The 18,431-nt window shown below is 42.8% G+C and overlaps 1 long non-coding RNA gene across 1 annotated transcript in view; it reads left to right on the top strand.

Annotated features, from left to right (window-relative positions):
- Positions 1-18,431, top strand: part of LOC311515150 — a 30,961-nt gene that overhangs the window by 1,194 nt on the left and 11,336 nt on the right. Inside the window, exons 2-4 of the long non-coding RNA XR_014710063.1 lie at positions 4,914-5,064; positions 12,256-12,362; positions 15,335-15,506. This is a non-coding gene — a long non-coding RNA (uncharacterized lncRNA). The remainder of the gene's footprint in view (positions 1-4,913; positions 5,065-12,255; positions 12,363-15,334; positions 15,507-18,431) is intronic.

An 18,431-nucleotide genomic window follows, 5' to 3' on the forward strand; every position in this document is an offset into this window, starting at 1 on the left:
CAGAAATTCAGTGTTCAACTGATGAATGTTTTTTTCAGTGTGATACATTTTGTAGGAAATCTACATTTCCATAAGCCCCATAAACTGAAAGCCAGGCAAATTTGAAGGTTTTTATTTTCTTTCAGATTCAATAGCTATCCCAAGTCTAATGATTGTAAACTTCTTTTAGATCTATGCCAGTTTATTTTTAATCTCCTCTTGTTTTAGAACTTAATCTTTTAACAGAAAAGGGTAGACCATTACAATCTGAGAGACAATGAGAGGTGTAGGTCAAGGGAAAATAGCACTGTAAAAACTTGTCGACATAAACTTACACTGAAGTACCTTTGATTTCACACATTTTATTATCTTTGTGGAAGTCTGTATGTCAGCGCTATTTTGGAACAAAAGTGTCCAATTTTGGTTTTGTTTAAGTCACTAAAAAGTCAGTGTAAGCTAAATACAATAGTTATTTTGAGCTTGTAAAGTACTGCTGGTCAGATACTGCTGTCCTTTTGCATGCAAAAATCCCATAGATTGCAATGGAAGTCAGGCGTACATAAAAATTTTGAGATCAACTGAGATGTCTGTCTTTTTATTTTAATGGGCGCTGCTTGTAACCAGCATGCTGAGATGTTACTGACTAGTACTATTGTATTCTAAAAAGAATCTGAGTAAATATTAGTTCATCGCCAGATGATCAGCTCGTCTATGTGCAAACTTGTTTCCCCATCTTTTTGTGCTCATATAACTCCGCCACATGCCAATCTGAATCGTCTTAAATCTTGAATTTTATTTGACTCCCATTTGCTAACATGTTCCCAATTCAACATAAAATGTCTACTCCAAAGTCAAATAGTGTCATAGCAGTGTTTTATTTTAGCAAATAAACATGCCCATTACTGGCCAGCTTCCAGCTGCTATTATGAACTATTTAATACCGAATTATGGAATAGTATTTAATAGCAGCTCAAAAGGTATTCAGAACATGGGTGCATAAAAAGAAAAATCACCTTTACATTTATAGCTGATCAATAAACTCCTAAAACCAACATTGCAACTGGAAATGCTACAATACATTCAATAATAGCAATCAAAATGGAAATCCATAGCAATATACAGAATAATATATAGTATTTCCAACTACAATATAATTCCATCAAAGGGATAACAGAGCCCCCTTGATGTAAATTATAGCCTAATAGGTACAGTAAAGTGCATTTTATGGTTGATAAATATAAAACTTGGTGGGATGTTGGTAGTTGAGAAGGGATTATAATAACCTTACTTTATTTTTTTTTCCTGAAGGAAGCCAAATTTTAAGGGAAAGTCCAAGCCAGTTGTCTCTTTTTAATTAAAAAGCAACAACAATGACAAAAACCCTCTTCCCGCAGAAAATCTGAAAATGTGAAAGCTACCAAAAAATAGGTTTCTATTTGTTGTTTCTGGCTATAACATGTGGAGGGGGCAGTTATTGTTCAATGCTGACATCAGTACTGAATATTAATAAGATTGCAAACTGCAGGCAGAATTAGGCTTCCTTGTTGCATAATGAGGTTCATTATAAATGCCATGCATAATTCCAATCATGTTCTATGTCGATCCAGCCTTTTGTTGTCAAGACAGCCTATTATTATGTACTGACCTCACCTCACTGAGCTCAAATAAAATTTTTAAACCAAACATTTTCTAAAGTTGTTTCTTTTTTTCCTACACTGATTCAGGTTACACCTTAAAACATAAATACTCTGACATAAGACGTGTTTCCTCACAAAGCTAGAAAACCCATTGTGTGATAAAGCATATTCTTTCCTAAGTGAAGAAAACAATTCTCAGGAGATAAGCCCACAAGATGATTTCATGACTGTTCTTTCTGTCTTGTAGAAGAGGAAACAACAAAATAAATAAATAAAGGCAAGCGCGGGTTTCCAGTATGCCCATCCTGGATGGGGATGGCAATTAGCATAAAGTTTCACCACAGTATATTTCTTAAACATGCCCATCAAGGTTACTCGGGCACCCTAATGCACAGAAAAATGGCAAAATCAGAAGGCTTGACTTTTACAACTGCTTTATGTTTTACTGAAGAGGAAAAAAATTGAGTTAAACAAAAATGTTTTTACAAATGGATGTGAAACCAGCTCACTGGTTTCAGTCCAGTTCCTTTTGGACAGTTTTTCCCCCCAGCGGAATTAGCAATAATTGATGTCTTTGGGGGCAGCTTCAGCCAAGGGTGAATGGCTTTGGAGAGTGACTTATCTTTTGACCCCTAGTGGTAGTCCTTGAGCATAAGGGTGAAGACACATTGGTGGTGCATTCTGGGAACACTTTCACTCAGCTGTTTTGTGCCTCTTCGTGCTTATTTAATTAATTAACAAAAACATGAATGCACTGTTTAGCCCAATTGGTGATTTTACATCAGTTAAGACCACAATTTGAAAGCAATAACATTCTGTCAATTGAAAGCTAGTCCTCAAAATAATTTAAAACCAATACATACAATTCCCCCTACAGAAAGCAAAGCCAACACCCAATTTTATTCATTTATACATAGCTATAACCAACATCCAGCCTTCTCTAATTAAAGACCTGCATAAAGAGATTCATGCCCTGATGGTCAATAACCTTGGCTTCTGGTCAACCAATAACGGAAACGTGTTCCAGAATTACGAACCCTCCACCACGAATGTCCTGCCACTAGGCCTCAGATGTTCAGATCTAGGAACTCTTAGCTAGAGTTCCTTAGCTGACCTTAACTGTCAGGAAAGAACACAGGAAGACAGGTAGTTTTGTAGCTATCCACAATACAGACTATTTTGGACTTCATAACCCCAGTCAGTTTGAATTACACTTGAAAATGAGCAGGCAGCCAGTGCAGCATGCAGAGCAGAAGGGGAAAATGCCCAGCGCTGTGCAGACCACTAAGGAAGCAGACCATTGTGTTTTGCAGCTGATGAAGCTTCCAGGTGGTTTTCAAGAATTATCTTGTGTAAATCACATCACAATGCACTAAAGTGGCAAATGTGACAAATTATACATGTCCCTTCCAATTTAGCCTTTCTTGTTCTCTTTACCTTTCCCTCTTCATTCTACCAGTAATGGCATCCTTGGTGCCATGTCTGTCTACTTGTCCTGGAAGTGTCTGTCTATTTGCCTTGTCTTTTTAGAGTGTGAGCGCCTCAGGGTAGGGACTATGCTTTCTCTTGTACAGCACTTAAAATGTTGTGGGCACTACTGTCAATAAATAATAACGAAGGCCTGGAGAAGTATGCTGAAGGCTGCATCACAGAGAAAGGAATGCCACAGATGGAATTTGGGGGTGGAATTTTCCTACAGTCTTTGTCACTATAGTTACTTCAAAAAAGCAAAGAATCTTAAAAGGACTTCTAGATTCAGAATTTCCTTTTCCACTCTTAATAGAAGAAACAGATGGGATCTCTGCCAGTTCCAGTAGAGGCTTCCCCCTACATATTTGCACCACTTCTGACTAATGATCTGTCTACAGTGATCTAAAGCCAACTTTTTCTTATGAGAACCTCTATCTCAGTGCAGCACCAGGAAACTAGAGATTGCGCTATTCAGATTGGATAAAAGAGGGACATAAAACTGAATGTTATCAGAATACTGATTACACTGCAAACCATATCTCTGTCCCTTAGCAACTTCTAATATAAATGAACAGACCATTTTACAGAATATTCCTGGGGGAATTCTGCACCACTGAGCAATGCAGATTTTTTTCAGAAATTAACATTGTGTGTGCGGAATTTCCTTTCCCACACAGAAATGGGCTGCAGTGCTGCTAGCTGCCACTGGGGGCCAGTGGACTAGGCAGAGCCCAGCTTGCACATAGAAGATGCTGCTGGTGGGAGGAGAGGGAGCTAGAGCAGGGGTGGGCAAACTTTTTAGCCTGAAGGCCACATCTGGGTATGGAAATTGTGTGGTGGTCCATGAATACTCACAAAACTGGGGGTTGGGGTGTGGGAAGGGGTGAGGGCTCCAGCTGGGGGTGAGGGCTCTGGGGTGGGGCTGAGGATGAGGGGCTGGGGGTGCAGGAGAGTGTTTTGGGCAGGGACCGAGGGGTTTGGAGGGTGGGAGGGGGATCAGCGTTGGGGCAGGGGGCTGGGATGCAGGAGAGGGGCAGGAGTGCAGGGTCCAGGCAGCCTTACTTCAAGCAGCTCCCAGAAGTAGTGGCATGTCCCCCTCTGGCTCCTACACAGAGCCGTAGCCAGGCGGCTCTGTGTGCTTCCCTGTCTGCAAGCACCACCCCTGCATCTCCCGCTGGTCGTGGTTCTTGGCCAATGGGAGCTGCGGGGGCAGCGTGCAGAACCCCTTGGCTGCCCCTACGTGTAGGAGCCGGAGGGGTTATATGCCACTGTTCCCAGGAGCTGTGCGGAGCGGGGCAAATCCCCAACCCCAGGCAGGAGCTCGAGGGCCAAATTAAAACGTCTGGAGGCCCAGATGTGGCCCTCGGGCCGTAGTTTGCCCACCCCTGCAACTGATTCCTGGCAGCTTCAGTTCCCAGCACTGCTGGGCTCGGGGCGGGAGCGGGGAGGAAGTGTGCAGTTATGTGGGCTGGGGGAGATTGTGGTTGGGCTCTGGGGAGGAGGGAGTTCAGCTTTATTGGCTTGGGGGGCCCACAAGTGTGGGGAGGGGTTGTGGATGTCTGGTCCCTTGCTGGGCTCATGGGGGGGGGGTGGAGGGAAGGGGGCAGAGAAACAGGAACTGGGTTGTAATAGGGATTTCTTTAACTCTCTACTCCTGGGGAAATTTTTGTGTTGTTACAAACATACTTGCTGACAGGTATTTTGAAATAAATTACCAAAATAATTGAAACTGGCGTGACTACGTAGTGTTATAGTGACAAATAAAATTTGCAGAATTTTACAGAATTTTAAAATATTGTGCACAGAATTTTTAATATTTTGTTGCAGAAGTCCCCCAGCAGTAACAGAATAATACTCTTCAGATTTTCACATAAGAGAGACATCACAGAGGATGAACTTAACATCAATCTCTGGGATATTTTCTATCAGAGGGAACAAGGCTACGAGAACAACCATCCCCTCCAGCCAGTGTTTGTAGGTGAGTTAACAATTTCAGTGCTATCAAAGCCTATTTATAGACAGAATAGAGGCAGATTCTTGTCCATTGTCAGGAGCAGGAGGTCAGCCAAAGAAACCAATGCAATCTCCAAAACACACCTTTAAAAGACTGATAGGGAGCTAGGACATAAGAAGATTCCAGAAGAGTGATCAGAGGCGGTTACCCACTTAGGGAATATTTGAGATTGCCAATATTGTGTGACAGCTCATTTGTGCCTCTTTCTAGGAGGCATTGACAGTAGCCATCAATAATGTATCTTGAGTAGTATTTTCAAAGGCATCTAAGGAAGTTAGGCACCCAACTGCATTGATTTTCTGTCAGAGATGGGCACCTTACTCTGTTAATCGTTTTGAAAATTCCACTCCCAATCCTCCTCTACTTACCTACATCCATTGGCTTTCATCCATCAGAAGGGATGGTCCTTATACTTCTTGCATCTCTCTACCTCCCCCAGCCCCTCTCCTCTAGAAATGCTGTAGGCAAAAATGGCCAAATTATTTGCACTATGAGCAACTGCCACTTAAGGAGAGTTATTCTAATTGGATGATATTCTAGCCTAGACAAGTAAAAGGGGTCATATGACAATAGTTTCTTCACATAATAATGGAGACAAACAATAATTTATTTCTATTGAGTTAAAAGTAAAAAAAAAAGTGGGGGAAAAAAAACCCCAGAACCACACCCTATAAGTTTAAAACCACGGCTTGGGGAAGTTATGGATACAGAGAAGGGTTTGATAAGACTGACACTAAAAGTTAACTAGGAAAATGAAAATAACCTGACTTTAGTCAGTGAATGCCTAACTGCCATAATGCAAATTAATCAGCCCCTCTGTAAAGTGACTTTCTGGTACTCTGACTAAAACAGGTATTGCTATATAGGCCACTAAAATAGGTATTGCTGTTTGCAAAAAGAGAGGGTCTCTGTTGTGTGCATTAGTATGGAAACTGAAGCTCTGAAGGTAACAGCTAAGAAAGAAGAACATTGTTATTCCTTGTTTTGCTAATGGTCTTGATTAAATGTTATGAGTTTCTGAACTATCAAGGGAGAGAGGAGGAGACTTCAAGAAGGAATAGTGCCTGAGGAAATTAGGCTTAGTATCCAAGGGTATAAAGGAAAGTCTTTCATTCTTGGCTGACCACCAAGGCATCTGTTATATCCTTATTTTACAAAAAGAAAAGGAGGACTTGTGGCACCTTAGAGACTAACAAATTTATTTGAGCGTAAGCTTTCGTGAGCTATAGCTCACTTCATTGGATGCATCTGATGTGGCTCTTCAGAAGTTAATATGCGCCTCCTTGTATAGGCACCAACTCTGGGGCTGGAGCTACAGGCTCCAATTTCCAGTGGGCCCAGGGGTGCTCACTGCTCAAGCCCTGGCTCTGCCACAGGCCCTTCCCCCACTCCATCCCTTCCCACCCCCTCCCCTGAGCCTGCCGTGCCCTCGCTCCTTCCCCCCTCCTCCCCCCCAGCCTCCTGCACGCCACAAAACAGCTGATCGGGAGGTGCGGGGATGGAGCAGGAGGCCCTGATCGGCAGGGCTGCCGGTGGGTGAGGGGTGCTGGGAGCCGGGTTGGGGAGCTAATGGGGGGCTGCTGACATATTACTGTGGCTCTTTGGATACGTACATTGGTAAATTCTGTCTCCTTCTCAGGCTCAGCTTGGCCACGCCTGCTCTAGTCCTTGGGACTGTGAAGAAAGCCTTCAGAATGTGAATTGGATAGAACTCAGTGCTTCTCCCTTCATATTTTTGTTCTAAATGCTAATCATGCTTTGGCCATGTGGTTCAGAGTATTGCATAAGTGGGTTGTCCCTCATTGTCCAGCTGCTGTTCAAACAGAAGAAAGCTTACGTAAGCTCAATACATGGTCCAGTATTAGTTGTAGACCTGATTGGAAAATGGACTTTCTGTCCTGCAGAAAATTTGACATTTTGAATTGATTTTTGTTCAGAGTCAGAACAAAATGTCTACATTTCTAAATTCCTTGAGGAATGGACATTCTGAAACATCAAAATGCTTTGTTTTGATCATGTCAAATCATTTCACTTCAATACTATCATATATTTTTGTGTTTATAATGTCAAAACATAAAATAATACATATTAAATATAGTATATAATCATATTAAAGTAATATATAATATAAAGTCTATGTGAGGGGTTCCCCCCCACTGGGTGCCACCTGAAACTGGGGTACCACTGAGCTTGCCTGACTGAGCAGCCTGGGCTCTCTTTACACCACTGGTGAAGCAAGTCTGCCAAGCCCTTTCCCAGGCTTCAGGCTGCACATTACCAGCTCACTTACAGGTAGGAACACTCCCAGCTGCAGCTATACACACAAATGCTGAGATCAGCTCTGTGTGGAAAGGCTCAGCTAAGGAACTGCCCAGTTACTCAAGTGCACACCGCCTTTTGGAGGGTAAACCCAAATATATTCTGCATGCTTTTTACAATAATTGACTCAGGTATCCTATTAGAAAGTAGAAATTTTATTACACCTAATATTTGTGCCTATTTATAAAAATCTGTATTTTTTCCATTCTCATCTTTAACTACAGTACTCAATAGCAGAGAAGCTTTAAGTTTTTTAAGTGTACCTATTTATAGTATAAACAATAAAGTTCCAGGCAGTTTCTGTTGATCCCATTAATTTTGTACACCGAACCAAATTGTTAAATTTTCCCTGGCTGCATTTTTAAAATTAAAATAAACTCATAAGCTATATCCCTGGAGTAACTTTTCTCCCCAAATCCAGTTCTGATGCTTTACACAAACTTTTTGTTTGTTTGTTTGTTTGTTTTTGTTTGTTCTCAATCAGCATCCATCCATCCCCAATCTTATTCTATGCAACAAACTGTTACAGTGCTATAAATGCTCTATTCTCCGATTAGGATATGAGTAAATATCAGCGCTTTCCACAGGGACAGCTTACATTAATAACTGAGGACCTGATTCTCATTTACACTGAGGCCCCTTTACACCACTCTGGCAATCTAAGGGGATCTTACGATTAGAGTACAGTTATACTCACTTTAAGGCTCTTTTATATTCCCAGACAGGTATAAAGGGGCCTTGAGATAACTGAGAAGCTGACCCTTTTTCACTACACAAAGGGCCCAATTTTGCAAGGCGATGAACTCCCTTCACTTCAATGGGAGTTGAGAGCACTTGGCATCTTGTGGATTGGAGCCTTAATTTCGGTTTAAATATTGTCAGGGATTTAAAATACCATCTATGACTATACAGCCAGGGTACTTAAAAGTGCCCCCGTGCTATGGTGGTGGTGGGGGACAAGAGGCTCTGTAAGATGAATTACATTGAATGCCACTGAGTTCCTGGGAAATAATGCATGTGTTATACATTTTTACACACACACACACACACTCTTTTTCTGCAGGACAAGTGGAATTTTAAGGCTACAGGCCTGCCCTTTCCCTAATGGCTCTCTAAAATACCGACACACTCCTGAACCAGCCTTAATTGCTGCTTGATGATAATAGTGGCCTTATAATAGTTTCCATGGAAAGAATTCCGAGATCATAAATAGTGAGTTTGTTAGCTACCAAATACACACATTCCAAAAGTACATGACATTTAATTCTAATCTATTTTTAGAAATTGGAGGGAAATGAAGACCAGATTAACTTTTTCCAGCATAAGCAGTCTCTGACATTGTATTTCCAAGTACAATTACAGAGGAGTAGGGCTACTTGACTGTTCTTCGAAATAATTTTTATTATATGCTTTAAGATCTTCTCCTGAGCATGGTGTTCTAAAGGCAGCATTTATGATCGACTCAGGCTATGTCTACACTACAGATCTTGCAGCGCTGCTGTACGATCTAGCGTGTAGCTGCTCTATGCTGACAGGAGAAAGCCATCCTATCAGCATAATAAAACCACCCCCAACGAACAGCACGTCCCACCAACATAGCGCTGTCCACACTGGCGCTTCTGTCAGTGTAACTTATGTTGGTTAGGGTTGTGTTTTTTTCATGCCCCCTGAGCGACATAAGTTTTACCAACAAAAGTGGTAGTGTAGACATAGCCTGAGTGTCTCGAAAGTCTGAGTGCCATGTATCATAGATCAGTGAAGAAGCATGATACAGTTATTAGGGCACTAGCCTGGGGCTCAGGAGAGTTCGGTTCAGTTCTCTACTTTCCCACGGACACTGTGTGATCTTGGGCAAGACACTTAAGGTGCCAGTTGCGGCAGTGTGTAGGGTTCATGGAGCCACACGCCACAATGAAAAACAAGCTGCCTCCACACTCACATCAATGTGTAGCTACATGTGGCAGTGAAAGGTTCTGGCGGGGGGGGAACAGTGGGGAAAGGCTCCGGCAGGGGAAGCTGCCAGAGCCTTTCCCCACTTCCCTGATTTGAGGAAAGGCTCCAGCAGTGGGACACTACACTTCTAAAAGCAGCCATGTAAACAGGGGTGGGGGAGGAGGCTCTGCTTGGGGGCGGGGGAGCGTGTAGAGCATAGGCGCCAACTCCGTGGGTGCTCTGGGGCTGGAGCCCCCAGGGTGAAAAAATGGTGGGCGCTGAGCAACCACTGGCAGCCACCTATCAGCTCCCCCCCATCCCTGAGCTCCTCCCGCCCGCTGGTGGGCCCCGCAGGTCAGTGCCTCCCACTCCCTCCCCGTGCCTCCCGCCGCAATCAGCTGTTTCACGACGTCCAGGAGGCTGGGAGGGAAGGGGCAGGAGCGAGGATGCAGCACGCTCACGGGAGGGGGCGGAACTGGGCAGGAAAAGGCAGGGTGGGGAGGAGCCTTGGGGGAAGGGGTGGAGTGGGGGGGACCTGAGATGGAGCCGGGGGTCGAGCACCCCCTGGCACTTTGAAAAATTGGTGCCTGTGGTATAGAGAGCTGTGTAGGTTACATACCCACAGGGTTCAGGATGTCTTAACTCACCTATGCAGTGCCTTGCTGTCTTCACTGCCATTTATACCCAAACTACTCCGGTGTGCAGTGTATGTATTTGACTCTCCGCCATCAGGCGTGTGCAGTGTCATCTCTCTGGGCCTCAGTTCCCATCTGTATAACAGAGGGAGATAGTATGTCCCTGCCCCACAAGGGTGACTGAGGCTAAATTAAGGATTATGAGTTACACCTGGCCAGATTTTTAAAGGATTTAGGAGTTGCTCCAGTGAATGAGTTAGGCAGCTAGATGCTTTCCAGGCTCCCCACAGAGTTCCTGGGAAGAGTCAAGTATCTAAAAAAAGGGATTTTCAGAAGCCAACCGCTGTCTAAACTAGCCAGGAGTGAAATACTGAGGCGTTTAGGTACCTAAGCAGTTGAACTGTTGCCACTGATTGACGGGCCAGGAATAGGTGCCTCTCTCCAATCAGGATCCTCAACCACGACTAGCCTATGCCCTCGCAGCTGAAACAATCTCTCTCTCCGGCTCAGTCTTACCCTAGATTTCCCTGTGCCTCTAGCTTCTTTAGTGTGGATGCTGTGCTTGCCCTTCCCGCCCCCTGTTGGCCTGCCTTTCTGTGGGGGATGATAGATATCAGGTCCTAGGCATGCTCAGAGCATGCCTATGGGACCAGGCCCTGCTAGAAAGACAGATATTTCCCCTGCCTAGTTTAAAAAACCTGATTTGAGGCCTCGGGACTTCAGCTTGAGATAGGGTCTGGGCAGCTTGTGAGCCGTGGGGTGGCAGCAGCGCTTTGTCACTTGAAAATGTGGACCAGTGGAAACTTAGGGCCAGATTTTTAAAGGGATTTAGCCATCTAAAGAGGCAGATAAGCACCTAAGTGCACCCTGTAGGTGCCGCAGGCATTTTCAGAGCTACCACTGAGGCCCCACCTAGTCCCCCCTTGGTGTGTACATTTCTGCCAGGCATTGGGAAATATAGGTTGAGCATGAGATAGGTATAAAGTGTGCGGAGCACATGTGTGAAAAAGAGAGAGAGAAAGCAGCTGAAACACGCTCTTTCTTTCTAGGAAATGGGCTGCCTAGGTACCTAAGCCAGGTCAGCGGCTTAACTCCAGAAGAAAGTTCAAGGCTGAGGATCCTGAGGGAGGTACCTACCTTTGGCCTGTCAACCAGACACACCAGGTCAGCCACCTAGGCACCTAAACACCTCTTCTCTACCTGCTCCTCCTCTCAGGATTTCACTCCTGGCTACTTTAAGCAGCTCCCTGCTCGGCTGACTGGCTTCTGAACATCCCTTTCTATCCCCATGAATGCTCTAGGCACCCAAGGCAGCACAGAGCTGCCTAACTTGGGGCTGAACATTTCACAAGGTGGCAGACCTCCTCAGGGTTAGGCATTATTCTGCTCAGCTGAGCAACACCTAAATCCCTTTTAAAATCTGGCCCTTCGGCACCACGGGTACTTAGGTACCTATAGGGTTAGATGACAACTGAACTAAGGCTTTGAAAATGTCAGTGGTGCCTACATGGTGGACTTAGGCACCTATCTGCCTGTTCAGGTACATAAATCCCTTTACAAATCTGGCCCTCAGATACCAAAATGATGGGGACATGTAAAGACCCAAGATTGCTAGGAGCTATTACTGTAAAAAGCTTGTAATGTGTTAAAGTTGAAACTGGCATTTGCAGAACAAAAATATGTTGGAGGGGCACGTACTTTTTTAATATTACCTGATTTTATGTAATATGCAGCCTCTGTGTATCATGCATGAAAGCATTAACAGTATAGCAAAAATAGTGTTTGGTATGAAACAAAAGGACTAAACCTTGCATAGGGATTTGATATCACCAATGATTTCTACAATTACATATAGTTGAGAGGACTTCTGAAACCTAAAATATCAATGAGGAAACAGTAATTGCTAAAACAGACTATTGCACCTTCTAGTCCAGGAATCTTTCTCTAATGGTGCTCAGTACCAGAAGCTTCAAAGGAAAGTGCTAGAATCCCTATTATGGAAAATTAGGGAAAATACTGCTTCTTCTCAGTCTTCATCAATTAGTGCTTGTTTTTTGCCATGAAGATCAGCATTTTAGAATAGTAATGTTTTCACAGAGAATAACACAGACAGCTTTCTTTGTATTACTGAGAGTATTCAGCTAACTTAATGAGAGCTACTGTAGTATATGTACACTAAAATGATTTACAGTAAGATGACAGGCTGTAATTGTTAAATGCTTGCTGCTCATGTTAACAAACAACTTACTATATTTAATTTCCATAACAGACACTGGAAATCACCTGTATGAATTAACTTCTGGATTTTCCTAAGAAAAAGGTTATTTCCCTGCTGCTGCTGCTGCTGCTGCTGCTTTTACTGCAACGACTTATTTGGTACATTTAAATTAGTTTAAAGTGCAGAGGATTTAGCAGGTCTAGTACAGTAAAAGTAAGTGAGTAAACTACTGGAAGTTTTGGAGTAAGTAAGTAAAGTACAGGAAGCAGTAAAAGTACTGGAAGTTTTGGCTGTTTGCTTGGTTTTTAAATAGTGAAGTGACTCCATTCTCTCTTAGTGTTGTTCACAAAAATATCTAAAATTAAAAGATGATGGGTCAGAGTATGGAACACCTGACTCAAAGTGAAGGCAATGGAACTACTCATGGTGCAATGTGCTATCCAGAGTGCATAAGGGAATCTGGCCCGGTGCTGTCAGGGTTTAGTAATAGACTGGTGTATGTAAACAGGTCTTTGGAAAGTACCACACTGTTTATTATAATTGTACTGATATAGATGGCAACACTTGATGGGGAATATTCTAGTTTGTGATTGTCATAAATATAAAGGGAAGGGTAACAACCTTTCTGTATACAGTGCTATAAAATCCCTCCTGGCCAGAGGCAAAACCCTTTCACCTGTAAAAGGTTAAGAAGCTAAGATAACCTCGCTGGCACCTGACCAAAATGACCAATGAGGAGACAAGATACTTTCAAAGCTGGTGCGGGGGAACAAATGGTCTGTCTGTCTGTGTGATGCTTTTGCTGGGAACAGATCAGGAATGCTCTTCATGACTCCTTAAGTTAGTAAGTAATCTAGCTAGAAAATGTGTTAGATTTCCTTTTGTTTAATGGCTGGTAAAATAGCTGAGCTGAATGGAATGTATATTCCTGGTTTTGTGTCTTTTTGTAACTTAAGGTTTTGCCTAGAGGGATTCTCTATGTTTTGAACCTGATTACCTTGTAAGGTATTTACCATCCTGATTTTACAGAGGTGATTCTTTTATTTTTTTCTTTAATTAAAATTCTTCTTTTAAGAACCTGATTGCTTTTTCATTGTTCTTAAGATCCAAGGGTTTGGGTCTGTGTTCACCTATGCAAATTGGTGAGGATTTGTATCAAGCCTTCCCCAGGAAAGGGGGTGTAGGGCTTGGGGGGATATTTTGGGGGGAAGATATGTCCAAGTGGGCTCTTTCCCTGTTCTTTGTTTAACACGGTTGGTGGTGGCAGCATAGGGTTCAAGGACAAGGCAAAGTTTGTACCTTGAGGAAGTTTTTAACCTAAGCTGGTAAGAATAAGTTTAGGGGGTCTTTCATGCAGGTCCCCACATCTGTACCCTAGAGTTCAGAGTGTGAAAGGAACCTTGACAGTGATTGTAAACTCTAATTGTTTCAGAACAAAGGTAGCATTATTAAGGGCTTGTCTACATGGAGGGTTTTTTGCACTGATGTAGTTGTACGTATGTAATTGCATTGATATGAAAGCCACCTTTGCACTTCTCTGATTCTGGGAAGCCTCTTTAAAAGACCAGATCTTTTAATTTATAGCTGACAAAAATGGAGATTAATTTTATAGTGACTATTACTGTTGGTGTGTACTTATGAGGGACCAGATTTTTAAAGGTATTGAGGTGCCTAAAGATGCAGATAAGTGTTTAGTGGGAGGTAAGCACCTAGGTGTTTTCAAAAATCTCATTAAGTACCTATTTGGGCACTTAAATACCTTTAAAAACTTGGGCCTAGGTGCCTTTTTGAGGTCATTTAATATACTTAAATTGTAAGTTTCTTGGTGCAGGGACCATCTTTTTGTTCTGTGTTTGTACAGCACGTAGCACTGTGGGGTCCCAGCCTATGACTAATAATAATACAAACACATACACATGCACACACATCCATAGAATTATTTCAGTATTGTCATAATCTTGTTCTCATTATTTAACAAACTTGTGTAATGTTTTAATCTATTGAAAGAAAAAAAGTTCCCATCAGTCAGAACATAGCGCTTCAGAATTGTAGGAGATTTGAAGACTTGATTGAAAGACTTACCTTTATTCTGTAAGACTTCTAGTTTACCATAAAATAACAGAGTTATCAGTTCTTGCCAGCCCTATCAGTGCATTTCTAACAGTTGAACAGTCTGGTACATCTAAAGAGCTAAAGAGCTAAAGGGACAAAGAGCTAAATGGAGACTGCTCTAACTTGCACGCAGCAAATGGACCCAAAGGAATTTCAAGGGGATCACTAGGGAAGCTAGCAACCTCTAGGGTACATCTTTCGATGGGAAATGCATAAATGACACTATGCCACTGGAGAATCATTCTCTGTTGGCCAGCTGCATGCCACGGGTAACATTTAAATTTGTTGGAATGTGCGGGAGAAGCTGGGCTGCCAAATATGTCTTTCCATATGGGTTTGAGGACTTGATACTCCAATGGCGTGCATAGACATTTGTACCTGTGCAAAGGGGGTGAAAAACGCTACCATTCTGAATTAGTCGCATATTACACTGGCATTGCAATCATAGGTGTGAATGACAGGTGCAAGGAAGTGAAGAATTGAGACCTCAATATGACCTTTCATAAGACTGAGGGCTTGATTCTCCTCTCATTTAAGTCACTCCACCTCTTTAAGCTTCATTTTCCCCATCTATAAAACAAGAACACTGATACTTACTTTTGTTTGTAAATTTCTTTGAGATCTGTGGAGTTAAATATGATTAATATTATTTATTTTACTGTGCTGGTTTCACACTTGTATAATACTGCTGATTTAAAATGAGTTACTCCGCATTTACATTTGTGTAAGAGAGCAGAGAATCAGGCACAGACTTCAGATCACAGGTTCAAAATCAGAATTCCAGATGAGGTCCATGTAATCATAATGTATTATTTAACAATAGTATCTGTCAATTGATCATTCCATTTATAGCAAAAGGGAAGAATTCCACTGTCAGTTATACCAGCATAAAATCAGACTAATTCCATTGCCTTTGATAGCATTATTCCTCATCTGCAATATTGTAACTGAGAGTTGAATTTAGCTCCATGTTTGGTGGTTGCTAATTTTTTTTTTCTTTTTGCTTTTTTTAATGGAGGTGATGCATTCTGTGAGCCTGATTCTGACTGTGATGGGTTGGACCCCCCGTCCAAAATGCCACCTGATGTACTGGGATTTAACTGAGCCTCTTCTGCTCTACCAACCTGGGTTCCCTCTCCCTATTTTGCTGAATTAGGCTCTCTGGCCTCTTGCAGCACACACTTACACAGGTAGGGCCATACCCCGCTACAGACACAGATAGAAGTCAGGTCTGTGTGAGAGGACTCACCTGGCACTCATGTGCACACCCCTTTTGGGAGATAAACCCAAAATAATACCATCTTGCGCTGTATAAAAAAAAATCTGCACAGCACAAGCTCATAAAAATTCACCCTCTTCCTCAATGTGAAGAGAGATGTGCATGACTTCTCCCCTCCACCCCAGTTAGAAATTGTGTTTAATAATAAGCAAAATAAATGTAATAACTATAGAAGGCAGATTTTAAATGGTTAAAGAGATAGCAGACAGAACAAAGCAGATTACCAAGTGAATGCATCCGATGAAGTGAGCTGTAGCTCATGAAAGCTTATGCTCAAATAAATTGGTTAGTCTCTAAGGTGCCACTAGTACTCCTTTTTCTTTTTGCGAATACAGACTAACACGGCTGCTACTCTGAAACCAAACTAAGCTTGTTTCACTAAAGAAATTGTTTACAAATAGTAATTTCTCACCCTAGCTATTATTACAGACAGATTAAAGAAAGTCTTGAAAGGCAGCTGCACTGGCCTGCAGCTTGAAACCTCAGATATTTTAACTCGCAAGCTAGACGCCCTTTCAGCTTGGGCTCAACTCTTCTCCCCCAAGTTCAGTTCTTGCTTCCAGGTGTTTTTCTGTGTGTCTTTGGCTGCGGAGGCAGAGGAGACCCATGATGATGTCAGTTCCCTGCCTTATATAGTTCTTGTGTAAGGTGGCAACTCTTTGTCTTCCAGTGGAAAAACACTGGCATTCCAACAGGGGGGTGGAGGTTGGGAGGGGTCCAGTACCAGGTGACTCAGACCCTTGTCTCTGCAGAGCTGTGGCAGCCATTACTCGCAGGCTGTCTGGAGCGTCCCCAGGAAGACAGCCCTTTCACAGTCTATTGTCTTTGCTAATGGGCCATCAGCCCTGTCTGGCTTTTCATTGTTGTACCTGAAGAACTAGCTGTAGGTGACACCCAAAGTAACACATTTGAAATACAGATACATGGTCAATATTTCTAACTTCAGACACAGAAATGATACATGCATACACATTAGATACTCACATTCAGTAAATCATAACCTTTCCAATGACATCTTATATGAGCCTTCTTGCATAAAGTATATCTCAGATATGTCATATCCATATCATAAGCATATTTTCATAAAGAATATGGAGTGTGATGTCAGATCTCCCCCCTGTGATTACTGCCAGAGGGTTGGTCACTGACCAATGCAAAGGCAAGATGCCCAATTTCCCCTTTTCTAGACAGAACATCTGCTACCATGTTTTCCTTCCCTTTAATGTGCACAATCTCCATGTTAAATTCCTGCAGGACCAGGCTCCAGGGTAGCAGTTTGGAGTTTGTGCCCTTGGTTCTGTTCAGCCATATCAGGGGTTAATGGCCTGTTAGAATCTTGAACCTCCTATTACAGAGGTAAGGTCTCAGTTGTTTAACAGCCCACAATATGGAATAGCACGCCTTGTCTATGACAGAGTCATTCTGCTCAATAGGCAGCAGCTTTTTGCTTAGGAAGGCAATGGGGTGCTTCTTGCTGTTCTCCCCTGTTTGCATCAGCATAGCACCCAGTCCAGTGTCAGATGCATCAGCACACAATTCAAAAGTCTTATCAAAGTCAGGGCTGGCCAGCACAGACTCTGCAGCCAAGAGTGCCTTTACCTTACCAAAACCCTTCTGGCACGCCTCTGACCAAATTACCTTCATAGGTTGGTACTTTTTACACAAGTCTGTGGTTGGGGATACAATGCCACTGAACCCCACCCCCCCCACACACACACACCCAAACACACACACAAACCTCCTGTAATAGTTTGCCAAGCCTATGAAGGATTAGACATGCCTTTTAGTTTGGGGCACAAGCCATTTTACAATGACTTCCACCTTAAGAGGGTTGGGGGATATTTTGCCACCCCACCCCACCCCAATGTCCTAGATAGGGGACTTTGGCTTCCCCTATCTTGCACTTGCAGGGTTTTATGGTTAGACCAGCTTCCTTGAGTTTTGATAGCACAACCCCCAGGTGCTCCCAGGTGTTGCTGAATACAGCAATGTGATCTATGTATGCCCTTGTATAGTTCTGTAAACCATTTAATACTTTGTTGATCAGTCTCTGGAAGGTTGCACCAGCATTTACCAAACCAAAAGGTAACACCGTGAATTCATAGAGCCCTATTATCAGTGATAAAAGCAGATTTTTGTTGTGCTCCCTCTTCCAAAGGGATCTTCCAGTAACCTCTAGTTAAATCAAAAGTACTGAGGTATTTGGCTTGGCTCAGCACATCAGTTCTTGAGATGGGGTACGCATCTGCTACTGTAACAGCATTAAGCTTCCTATAGTCCAGACAAAATCTTACAGCGCCATCCCTTTTGGGAACCAAGACCACAGGGGATGCCCACGAGCTGTCAGATTCCTTAATTCTGTATCTCTGTACGAATTTGCTCTTTCACCTTACGGGTGGAAAATACCTCGCTGTACCCTTGCAGCACTGACAACACCTCCCACTTTTCAACTGGTGTTAATTCATTACAGATTTGAATACTTTCCAGAGTTAACCCATCTTGGCATTCACCCATCATATCAATGAGTGGGTGTGCCTCAGTTTCCTCTTCGACACAACAGATCATGTTTACCCCGGCCTCTCTACTATGATAGGCTTTAAGCTGGTTCACATGTACCAGTTGGGGAACAGTATCACCGTGGGGCATTTTAACTTGATATGTGCCCTCATTTTCCACTTCTACCACCTCAAAGGGCCCCTTCAAGGAGTTTTGCATTTTGAACCTTTTCTCAGGGCTGAGTACCATCACCAAATCTCCTATGTCAAAAGTGCATTTACAAGTATTTTTATCATACCACGCCTTTTGTTTGGCCTGACTGTCTTGGAGGTTGTTTTGA

The sequence above is a fragment of the Lepidochelys olivacea genome, assembly GCF_965140295.1.
Source record: "Lepidochelys olivacea isolate rLepOli2 genome assembly, chromosome: 1".
Classification (NCBI taxonomy): Eukaryota; Metazoa; Chordata; order Testudines; family Cheloniidae; genus Lepidochelys; species Lepidochelys olivacea.